The following is a 13010-nucleotide window of genomic DNA, read 5'->3' as shown; positions in this document are numbered from 1 at the left end:
TGTCAGACGTGAACTATGGGGGAAAGGCTAGGACCCCTGGGTGGCCATGGCACTCTGGTGATGTGTCAGACGTGAACTATGGGGGAGAGGCTAGGACCCCTGGGTGGCCATGACATTCTGGTGATGTGTCAGACGTGAACTATGGGGGAAAGGCTAGGACCCCTGGGTGGCCATGACATTCTGGTGATGTGTCAGACGTGAACTATGGGGGAAAGGCCAGGGCCCCTGGGTGGCCATGGCATTCTGGTGATGTGTCAGACGTGAACTATGGGGGAAAGGCTAGGACCCCTGGCTGGCCATGACATTCTGGTGATGTGTCAGACGTGATCTATGGGGGAAAGGCCAGGGCCCCTGGGTGGCCATGGCATTCTGGTGATGTGTCAGACGTGAACTATGGGGGAAAGGCTAGGACCCCTGGGTGGCCATGGCACTCTGGTGATGTGTCAGACGTGAACTATGGGGGAGAGGCTAGGACCCCTGGGTGGCCATGACATTCTGGTGATGTGTCAGACGTGAACTATGGGGGAAAGGCTAGGACCCCTGGGTGGCCATGGCACTCTGGTGATGTGTCAGACGTGAACTATGGGGGAAAGGCCAGGGCCCCTGGGTGGCCATGGCATTCTGGTGATGTGTCAGACGTGATCTATGGGGGAAAGGCCAGGGCCCCTGGGTGGCCATGACATTCTGGTGATGTGTCAGACGTGAACTATGGGGGAAAGGCCAGGGCCCCTGGGTGGCCATGGCATTCTGGTGATGTGTCAGACGTGATCTATGGGGGAAAGGCTAGGACCCCTGGCTGGCCATGACATTCTGGTGACGTTTTGCTGCTGAATGTAATCTGCTGAAGCTAATCGATACGTGCACAGTTAGCACGAGCTTTAGTGCCTTGAAAGACAAATCGTGAACCAGCATTGCGCGCAAACGGCACAACTATTGGCGCCAGTATGTTGTCTTGGTAGTACTGTCCAGTGATCAGTACGCAGTGGTGTTCTGGCAGTTATAGTCATCACGTGCAATGTCATTACAGACCCACCCCCAAATATGTCATGGTGCCTTATGTTGGCTTTCGCATGCCGTTCGTTAGAAAGCCTCCACACGTCCACGCCTATCCTGAAAGTCCTGAGTTACACTGGATTCATGTGAAAACTTTACGCGAGACAGTGGGCGATCTATTCCAGTTTCTACACTCAAAACACCATTGGCGTATGCCTCGAATGTTTCGCTTTGTTAATGGTAGTACAACACGAAGTCCCCGAGTATGTAGATTAGATGCATGCAGACGATTACTTATTGTTTGGTCGGTAACAGGAATTCCGATGGCCTTGTCCAACAGCTGTTTAGGCTCGATTTCTTAAAGTCTGTTCCAAAGTCTGCAAATCAAAGACTGAGATACGATGAACATCTACTGAACCACAAAGGAAACGTCACTTCATTAGTGAGTGAGTGAGTTTGGTTTTACACCGCTTTTCGCAATGTTCCAGTAATATCACGGCGGGGGACACCAGAAATGGGCTTCACACATTGTACCCATATCGGAAATCGAACCCGGGTCTCGGCGTGAGGAGCTAACGCTTTAACCACTAGGATACAGGACCGCCCCGTCACTTCATGAAAATTTTCCATTGAAATATCAATGCTGCTTGTTGGAGGTATCTCCTTTTTGACATTGGTCACATGTATTGTTAACGGCCAAAACGTGACACAAATAAATGATATAATGGGTCGTCAAAAAGCAGCTTAACAACAAACATAGTATAACGTCTCGAATGCTTTCCATGAAATCTATAAATTCGTTTTCGTTTCCTTGTGCCTTTTCTGAAAAACGACACGCCAATACGTGGATCCAACATTCTTGTATCGATAATAGCGCCATGCCGAGACTTACGAAGAATCAAAGAAATCAGGCTTCAGGACGACTACTTTATAATTAGCTGCCTGCTGCTGAATTCTACCGTCACTTAGTAGACGACCGATTTCCCGATATGAACACAAATACTGCATTCAAGCAAGAGTAGAGAACCTACATGTTACTGTGGATCATGAAAATCAACAATACCAATGACTCCTTTCACTGAAGTGTCAGAATCATAAATGACCACGTGCACGGTGGCGCTGCATGGTTCACGTGCAATGTTTCGAGTGTGTTTGGGGAGTAAGGTTTTGGTTCCGAAACCGTTCTAACTCAGCTAGTTTTCAAAGCTTTCTCCTGTTCATCATAGTAATATATAATTTCATGAATCACCTAACACTGCAAACACGAAAACGTCGTTTTTTTCCGTATATGGTCATTGGACGGAAAAACGACTAAAAATTCATTAAAATTGATTAATTGGTCAGCGTCTAGAAAGTGTCCAGAAGAGGGTCGAGTTTTTCAAGCGTAAAATGGACGGAAAAACGATGCTTTTTGCTCCGCCTTGTACAACTGTTAACGGCCAATCAGATGGCGCTGGTCCCCCGACGTACGTGATGTCCGAGACTTCCTTTCGGAAGCTTTAGGTTTCATTTTCTGGCATGCCTTGCTCTAGTATCTGTCGCGCGCAGTGCAGCGAGATTTGCTGATAAGCCAGTTTTAGGATATGTAACATGTTAATGGAATTCAGACACGCGCCAAGAAGTCAAACCAAACAATGTTACTAGGTTTATTGTGGTAACGGCTATGTACAGTTACCCCTATCGGATAATGGGTTGTGTTTCATTTGGTTATAACAATAACTAATTTCTTAATGTGAAGTTTACAAGATATACGACTTGGACGCGAGGTCGGTCACATGACGTTCTTCACGTGACTGTATTCTTGAAAAGGCGTAAACACTGACTACTTCCACATTCCTGGGGAAAACCCTTGGAATTCCCTGGTACGAATTCATACAGAAGCGTGGTTGCAAGCCCATTTAAGGATACCCTCGCTACAACCCATCCCAGAGAGAGAAAACACGAAAAAAACAAAAACTGTCGCAGTGACAATTTACAGAAATCTATGAATTTACCTTAGTATCTATTTGACACATCTTCACAATCACCTTTCAATGATCGGCCAATTGATCAGTGATGCCAAAGGCTTGAAATAGCGACAGGTTAATTAACAACTTCGAAAATATCTCCCGTCACGTTTATCGAGTCGGCCATTTTGACGTATTGTACTTGATGTAATTGTATTACGACGCTCTGTCATTGTAATTGACTTACTGAGGTAATTCTGTAAAAGATCTTCTCATCTAATGAGGATATTGTTTGGAATATATTTCTTGTAAACATACTAAAACATATGTTCCTGTGTGGGGTGGGGAGGGGGGGAACTATTTTATTCCGGGGTGGCCCATTAAATCTAGTTGTAAGTCAAGGCACCATGCGTGATCTGTTATTTTATGTGTTTAAATGACGATTTGGGGCGTTAATAAAATACACTGACGCAAGTATATTCTATTCAAATCAATTAGATAATTGAATAATTATGCTTTCTTTTACATATTACATAACATCACTGCACAAAATATGAACAGTTGCAGTAACACACTACGGTAATCGCATTAAACATCATTTTCAACTGTACAGTATTTCAGTATTTCAGTTATATCATGGTGTATCAGACTGATGTGGGATAAAAATCCGAAGTGGTTCAGGTCATCCAATGGGTGTTCGGGAAAAGGTGAGCGTATCCTGCCACACAAGTGGCACCCGTCACAAACACATGCAAGGACAAGTCAATTGTTCACCTGAACAAAGCACGGAAACACACAATGATGCCCGTCCTCACTTTTACCGAGCATGTAAATTATTTTGTCCGTCAAAAACATGGACGGGTATAAACAATATGTTCATTCACGTAATACATGTCATACATTTGACAAAATGTATTGACTCGAAACATTATTGTTAATCACAGCGTATGCAGTTGAACTCATCACCCATCCCATTATTGATAACCCTTCTTGAAGATCTATGAAATCAGAAGCTGCAACACTCTATCTTTTAACTGTCATGTCAGACATCTATTTCATTACTCAGTTTTATTTGCACGGATTACTATGGAAGGGACATTGTCTCGTTGTCGCATTGTCGAATTGACGCCTTTACAAAAACAAGCAAAACGCGTCAAAATTAACAAAAGCGCGACAATTGGCCATTTGTCGCATTGTCGCGTGTTCGCATTGTCGCTCTTTGATAATCCTTTTCTTTATTTTACAAAAGGGCGAAGATGCCGTAACGCGACATTTTCAAGGTCAAAATATGTCTCGTTGTCGCATTGTCGCCCCATCACAAATGTGTATAAAAGGCGTAAAGTTCAGTTATTGTTACAGTTAGGAAATTCAACCTGATAAATGTACGTCTTGAAATGAAAACACAAGTCCGTCCGCGAGTCCATAACGTTTTATTGTGAGCTCTTCTCTAAAAGTGCTTAGTGTTCAACTCCCAGTTCCAAACACGTAATACCTCCTCAATAATCCACATAGCTAGTGCAGTGGTCTTCCGGAAGATCTTACTCTTGACCGCATTAGACAACTGACGAGTGCACGCCTGACCTGTGACCTCGTTGCAAACCTCATGAGGTGTTTGCCGAAGGGAGAGGGGTAGGAAATGTGTGCTCAAGCCCAGCGCAGAGCTCGCGACACACTGTATACTGAATGTTGTATACAGTATATTGCAGTTGATATACTGTATACTGCATGTGATACTTATTTGCGGAAATGCTACAACTTTCAAGATTCAAGATTCAATTTGCATATATTTCATATACAACAGACCGCCGTCATATATCACTGGAATACTGCTGAGAGCGGCGTTAAAACAAATTGTTTTCATAATGGAGTGCTGCAGTCATTTAAAATAGAACCGTATACATATGTACATGTAATACCAACTCACTCTATTTGTTTCGAATATTCAGCAGAAAATATATTATTAACCAGGTCTTTGGGAAAAGATATCAGATTTTTATAAGCGGCCACATAGGGATGAAAAGGACCCCTCGCTGATTAGGTTCTTGTTTACTTAAGAGCAGAGTTGGCCATGTTAGATGACATAACCAAAATCCGGGAGCTCCGTGGGGGGCAAACTGGTCTTGTTAGTGTATGGTATGAGCTGAGACGTTGACCCAAGAGAATAATGTAAAACATGAGACCAACTCAAGTCTATAATGATTGGAAAGGTCTAGATTTCCACAGCTCTAGCCGGAAATTAAGAATTGTTCTATGCTCCATTTTAATTGTATTATTTTCATTTTGTAGACATGGATGGACAAACCAGGAAAGAAATTGATGGAATATTAATATCACATGTTACCACTGATCCAGTTAAAAATTCATCACACAATAATATATTAGTATTTGACATTACGGCATTTGATTATTAGGGCATGATAATGTACATGTTCACTGTAGTAATGTACACACCAGTCAACTTGATTATAATTTTTATCAAAATGTAGCGCGGCATCAACGATTACTTTATGATATCCTCACTTGTCATCGATGTAGTGACATCGAACAATGGACGGCAATTCGAAATTCTTATGGATAGCTTCAATAAGGACAGCGCCGGTGTCAGTACAATTTTCCTAGTTAAAATAAGTATCTACAAAATATAATCTGAAGCAGACAAGAACAATATTTTTTTATTAATGCTTACTTTCATGGATAGAATTAAGGCAATCTAGGCTTGCCAAATCGTTCTAGACTTGAGCTGGATTCCTTTTAAATTTATTCTGTATGGTCTGGGAGACGAACCGGCGTCGGTATCGCATGGAGAACTGGGACAGCCTTTATCAGTGTAATCGGATATGTTGTGGAGTTTCGGTTTTGGGCTGTTTGCTGAATATATAGAATTGCGAGTTATGTATACTCTGTATTCTTTCGTCATGGTAGCATATACATTTTCTATGTTGCTTTTTGAATTATCCACAAATAATGAGAACTACAATGTAAACCTCTCTCTGGAGATATACAATAATACTACTGAAGGGCATATCTGAAAAATGGGACTTCTCGACAAATATTTCTTTCTTAAATACTACCCGTTACAGGCATTCTGATCATTATATCATACTTTGTACAGTTTAAAAGTCACATAATGGCAAATTGTGTATCTTTCTCCATTTTGAAATAATTATGCTTTCTGCAATAAAACCTTAGCATCAGATAGTGATATACACGAATATGATCTATACTATGATAAATGAATTATCAATTTCGTATTATGAATTAGATAAACAGAAATATGATAGTAAAACAAATTATTTTAATCTTTTCTTGTGAGTAGGTAGCCATTTATGAAAAATGAAATATTAAAAGTTTAGGGGTCTGAACATGCACATTGAATGACAGGGAAGAAAGCAACGCAATAATTAAATTATGCATCAAATTATGTTATAAATATAACAGAATATTTAGAAAATATAAGTTAAATTTCTCATTGTTGGAAGGTGTTTAATAATTATATAAATTTTGTTTGATTGTTTGTTGTTTAACGCCGCACTCAGCAATATACCAGCTATATGACGGTGGTTCGTAAATAATCCAGTCTGGACCAAACAATTTAGTTATTATCATCAAGAGCACCGATCTACGCATTTGGGATACGATGACATGCATCAACCAAGTCAGCGAGCCAAGTCGCCTTCGTACAAGCATGGGTTGTTGAATGCCTATTCTATCCCGGATCTTCACGGGTATTTTTTTAAATAATAAGGTACAATGAAATTCTGTATATGTCCATAATAAGTGTGTATAAGTAGATGGATAATATGTCCATACACGCCAACTAAATGGTATATGCATTAATTTAGATGCAAATGATTCAATGTTGAGTTCTTTCTCAAGTCCATATTTCAAGACATGTATTTGATATTCATAATAACTGCACAAAAGCTACACAATGGCAACAAAACGGTACCAGCATCACAGATACCAATAATACATGAGATACATATAATTACTTTAAAGTTAAAACATGTACCTAAATAGAAAATTAGAAGGATACACTTCCGACATTTTTCGTATTTTGTTTTCGTTTGGAGAGAGAAGTTGAGATTGGTATCTGATGGGTGCAAACAGGTGTTCCCTTCCGCCCAGGCCTTGCGGCAATGCTATAGCCCAAAATGAAACAAGCCTTGTTCAACAGGTTCAGACTGAAATTTCCATCCCACTTGGGCTCCTTTTAAATTTAAATATAGTTTCTCGTGTCGATATGTGTCAGAAGAAATGAAATATTACAGCACTGGTGAATAGGTTATATGCGCATGTCAGCGTCGATCCTATAATATCCTTTTATGCAAAATACATATATACTGATGAATTAAGGTAGTAATACTACGCAAATATATGTCCAGATGCGTACATCAGTATCATCTCGTGATCTTAATTCGTGCTTTGAGCCCTTTTTCTACCGGAGATTCTGGGGTGTTACATCACACCAGAAAGCCAGGTCCAAATTCAAGGCATAATTTCCTGGTCCGTCTTGTATGTTGGAAACCAATATCGCAATATGGCTAAATATTGCTGAACGTGGTATTAACCCGATTACTCACATAATTATTCCATTTTCTACAGTCATCTACGAACACTATCTTTAAGGAGGTATATCTGTATCATCCAAATGTCCATACATATATGTCCACATTTATATGTATAAAGCAAGTCGTCCTGCACTCTTCCTTAAAAGATAAATGTTGAGCATTTCCTCTGTATGGATTTATATAATGTAATATCGTTTTAATGTAATGCTGATGCAGTAAACGTACCACAGACCTAATGCTAGAATAACATCTAATTTCTGAAATGAACATATTTTACAGAAAAAAACAGTTGTTTAAACAATAGTAGGGCTGTGTTGGACGTATTTGTTTCGGGGTCTTATGACAGACAAACCTGATGCCTTTAAGTGTAAAGATAAGTAAGTATAGATGTTGTACATATTCAAATATGTTCGTGATTAACCCAACCTTGAAAAATATTGAAAGATGAGTGGTAACTATTTATGCCATTATTTCAAATTAGAATGAGAGCACATCAGGAAAGCATGGTATTTTAATATACGTATCTTGTTAACACAATATTCTTTTTTAAGTAAGAGCAGCATGTATATCGAGAGTATAGGTTTGGTGCGTGACTTATCACGCAGTACTTTCAGAAAGTGTGCATATTCTGTTTATCGGCAATAAATAACATAAGACGATTCATACGGGTAAATACGATTTACTTCAGAACTAGTATAGATTATTTAAGGTTAGGGGGAAATGTATGTAATTAACAGAACTTTGGCCGGGTTTGAAAGATTTGGGTCCTGGCTTGAGGTTTGTGTTGGACGTGTAGACGGCATTTCCAGGTTTGACGTATCAATGACAAAAATGATGTCAGATGCAATTCTCTGGTTTTTCGGGTGAACAATTGGCTTGCCTTTGAATGTGTTTGTGTCGGGTGCCACTAGTGGATCGGAATGAGCTCGCGTTTTTGCGAGCATCCAATGTCATCATTTATTATGATGAATCATGAAACATGCTCCTGATGTTGTCGAAATTGTGCAGTTGGCGCTACTTTTGGCAAGGGTTTCTCATGATAATGGAAATGCTTATGTCGCTTTTGTTGACCGATAAACATGAAAAGATATAATGTTAGTGTATATGGGCATGTAATTAAGAAACAAACGACGAGTGGGAGTTGTTTATTGTACGATAAACAACGACCGAGACTCGTTTATTTCTATATGAGATATCAACATTACGTACAGCCTCTTTGAAGGTGTTATATTAGGAAAAAATACACGCTTTACAATATTTACCCGTACTTAAATAATGATGATTCCTTGAATAGAATCCGACAGCGGCCATGCTAGATAAATCCATTTTAGGATTTGAGTTTGGTCCCGCATATTCTCACAATTTTCTCGTCAATCATCTGTACCTTTTCTCCCAATACCGATTGTCATATCACTCTCACTTTCGGATTCTCCAGCAACATTTATTGGGAACAACTCACTAGACACATACCTCTCAAAAATAAGGTCAAATTTACGACGTTTTCAAGTTGCGAGTGCATGTTCGAATCTCAATAAATGACGTCATGATAGAACAATGTTTTATAAATCGTGAAATAAATATCGCTTCCTTCTTTGTTCTTTGCGATTTATCGCGTAGGTATCTTATATCATCAAATGCCAATTTCTAATTGCTTTATCATGACGTATCCGTGTCATGTAGTAATAACATGCACAAATATCGTTGACTTCGACGTTGAATAGTGTCATGAAATATGATTATCCTCTTGTGTGCAATATTTCTGGTTGATAAATCTAACATATTCTTACTTTAAGAATAGCGATTATCCATTATTATATCCCTTATCAGGTCTCTGTCACATTTGCAAAATGATACAAATATAAAAATACAACAGAACCTAAATGTAATGTTTTAATATCCTTACGTTGCTGAGTGCAGCATTAAACAACAAACAAACAAAACATAATATCTTTAAGAATTATGTTAACAGTTCCGATGCTAAAAATAATCGACATACCTCTTTCTCTCTATGAAAACATAATAACTTTTTTTTTAATAATCTGAAGGAAAAATAATGGCAATACTATCATAATTATCATCATTATTTATGTTACTTATCCTCAAGTGAAGTAGTCCTCCACACTATACATTCAGTGAAGAAGCCCATGAACATATGAACTATGTGACATACATTCATGGAAATTAGATAAACAGTTGAAGTTAGCAAATGATATTATTCGGTCGAACGTCTATCAGCCATCTATTCTATTCATGAAGAACTTTTCACGTGGGACCAACAGAGGGAATTATGACTATCGACTTGCTAATTATTTTTTGTATATTCATGCCAGCTCAAAAGATCTATTGGCTTGATTTATTGTTATGGTATCCACAAAATAAGTAGGATCCGATTTTTTTCCGTTTTTGTTGAAATAAAACTGATTATATTTTCTGTTTACATATCAAAGTTTGCCAAATTGTTACAAAATGTTTGCCCACAGCAAGGCTACGTATCCCCAACATATTGTGCTAGGCACAGTATCACTGGATTGAGGGAGGGCGGTATTCCTCCTTGTGGGTCACCTGCTTGGCAATATGGGACGGGAAAACTGCAGGGGGTGAGGGCAGTTAAGTTGATGGTACAGACAGATAAGAGAGATCATTTTACAAATGTGAAACCTCAGTCCACAAAGAAAGAGGCGAAAGCTGAAACTTGGTGAGGTTTACAGAACAAAGGCAGTTATTTTTAGTTTCTTACTGACTCTCGAAGAAACATTTAATAAAACAATGAATGCGTGTGTGTGCGTGTGTGTGTGCGTGTGTGTGTGCCTGTGTGTGTGTGTGTGTGTGTGTGTGTGTGTGTGTGTGTGTGTGTGTGTGTGTGTGTGTGTGTGTGTGTGTGTGTGTGTGTGTGTGTGTGTGTGTGTGTGTGTGTGAGAGGTAGAAGAAGAATTGTACAATACTCATACTCAATACTCATACCTGCCGCATCCTCAACCACTTAACTTACTCACACAATCATCTGACAACATGTTCGGCAACCCTCGTATCACAACGCATGCACGCATGATGAAAGTTACCAATAAACGTGTATAAGTGTTATATCGTCACTGCAAAAATAATGATTGTTTGTCTTTAGTATTAACATTCAAATACGTTATATCTGTATTAGCGATATTGTCTTCGTTCCACCGGTGAGTCAGCGTTAGCCGTACTATCTCGTAGTATAATTGTGTTTCTGAAGACATCACGATACAGTTTTTACGATGCATCACGTCTGCACTAGCGCTTGATAACAGCCTTGTGTTTGGGTGTTTCAGTGGTTTAAATCGCTGCTCTTGATATTGTTGATTAAACTTTGATACTATGAACAATATAATGTTATGTGAGAGGTTGACTTTAGAACGGTAACATACTAATAGTATATAGGATGACATAAACAGAACAATGAGAAGTTCGTCCAGATTAGTGTATAGGCAACATTTAATAATTAAAATAATTACATTCAACAACTCCCCTTTTAAGTCCATTTTCCTGACTTATAAGTAAATGCAAGAACAATCGGCCGGAATACAATGTATAGTTCTTGTCCACTTCCATATGACTATATAACATACAATAAGCTATCGGGTCCCGTTAAGATCGGTTTGGGTGGCAGCCTAGATAGCCATTGAATAGTTTCATCTTGGAATCTCCCATATCACTGGGGATCCTCTTCAATTTAAATGGCGTTATTCGTTACGATTCCGAACCTTCACGTGACTCTGTTTATGAATCATTGTCAAATAGTGGTGACATTAAATCTAGGAAACAATACGCGAAATCGCGCATGCACAGAACGGAAAATTTGGTCAAGGCGTAAAGTAATCCGCATGCGCAGAACGATTGATTTCAGTACTTCCGCTAAGCGCTTCGAGTGCAGCGTCAAACGCGGGCCTGTAATCTAACACACGAGGACTGACCAATGAAATCTGAGAAGTAGAAATACCGGTAGACGCTGTTGCTTGATTGACAATGTCAATCAAGAAAGGGAGGAGCTTAACGGCATCGTTCTCTCCCAGTAAATTCCGATGTCAAATAACGACGTTATTTGGACGGAAAAACGATGGTTTGAAAACGTCCAAATAACGTCATTTTCCCGTCCAATGACCATATACGGAAAAAAACGACGTTTTCGTGTTTGCAGTGTAAACTATTGACATAATTATCTTCCTTATCTGCTGCTCACCGTTCATGAATAATCTGATCTCAATTAAAGCAACTTAGGATCATTGTCTGATGTTTGTTCTTTTATTAGGAGACCTTTGGATGTATTTACACACTGGGAATTCACAGCTGTTTATAGCACCACGTCACAGGTCGAGTTGGAAATGCTATATATTTCCCAGGTACACGTAATGAATGGAGGTGGAATGGAATGTTAGGAAGGAGACATTGATTGTGAATACGCCCACCATAATGTCAACCATAGTCTGCGTCACCATGGTGTATATAACACATGATGGTGATGTACATCAGAGAATAACTAGAAGTAAATCGTCCTTAAAGCTTATGAAATGTTTTAGAGGTCACTGCGTTGTTATTCCACCCAAGTGTGAAACAGGTCTAGTAGTGACGTTGTTCTGTTCATGGGCATTTACATTCACTTGAGAATGATTTAGGTTGATCAAAGGGGTAGGTAAACTATATCTGCATCACAAGAGTTGTGTAATAAATGGGCAATAAAGAAACGTCGATGGTAATATGTCACACCATTTCATGGAATAAATGCACATAATTGACACAAAACAATCGTATCAAATTCAGACAGACACTTGATACACTTCACATCCTGAATCTCGCATTTATCACCTTCCGTATTCATGCAGATCTAAATGCAGACGTTGATTTGTTCATTAATGATGGGGGCGTTCATTTACATTCACTTTTCTGAGTCCATCTGGTAGCCAAGAGCACCCAACAACCCTCCATTCTATGGTGGGCACATATCGACACTTACGTGTCTTCTGTCTTGGGTTGGTAATTCTCAGAGCAACAACTGGTTCACTCACATCCACACACGTCCCGGCACTTCCCAACCTGGTTTTACGACACTGAACAAAGTCTCGTATTCCTGGAAATCTCAAATTGTCAACGCCCATCATTAAGGATGTAGTGCACGGGTATCTCTCGTCTTTCGGGATCTTGTTTTTTCTGGTCCCAAGTAAGTTATCAATCCAGGGATTTGTCGTAGGTACATTCTTCAATGCCTCCTTCCAAAATGGTTCGAACCGTTTCTTCACTTTAGGTATTGTGAAAACAAGAATTGATGGTTGTTTCTTCTTATAGTTTGCAATTAATTTGTACAGGTATATGTCTCTGCGCGGGATGCACAAACACTCATTCTTAAGCATACGTCTTCCTGTGGGGGCACAGAACGTGACCACCATTCCGACCAGGATTGCAGAAACAAGGGTCATCTGAAAACATATATAAAGACGTTTAACTAGGTCACTTGCATTATTGAACCCTCCATGTCATC

The 13010-nt window shown here is 39.5% G+C and overlaps 1 long non-coding RNA gene across 1 annotated transcript in view; it reads right to left on the bottom strand.

Annotated features, from left to right (window-relative positions):
- Positions 1-11782: 11782 nt before the first annotated feature.
- LOC139449866 (uncharacterized) overlaps positions 11783-13010 on the bottom strand; it is a 45568-nt gene continuing 44340 nt past the window's right edge. Inside the window, exon 4 of the long non-coding RNA XR_011652195.1 lies at positions 11783-12948. This is a non-coding gene — a long non-coding RNA (uncharacterized lncRNA). The remainder of the gene's footprint in view (positions 12949-13010) is intronic.

This window comes from Haliotis cracherodii, unplaced genomic scaffold (assembly GCF_022045235.1).
Source record: "Haliotis cracherodii isolate W230 unplaced genomic scaffold, xgHalCrac1.p SCAF_8, whole genome shotgun sequence".
NCBI classification, from domain to species: Eukaryota; Metazoa; Mollusca; class Gastropoda; order Lepetellida; family Haliotidae; genus Haliotis; species Haliotis cracherodii.
Note: the sequence above shows the minus strand (reverse complement) of the source record. Positions and strands in the feature narration are given on the sequence as shown.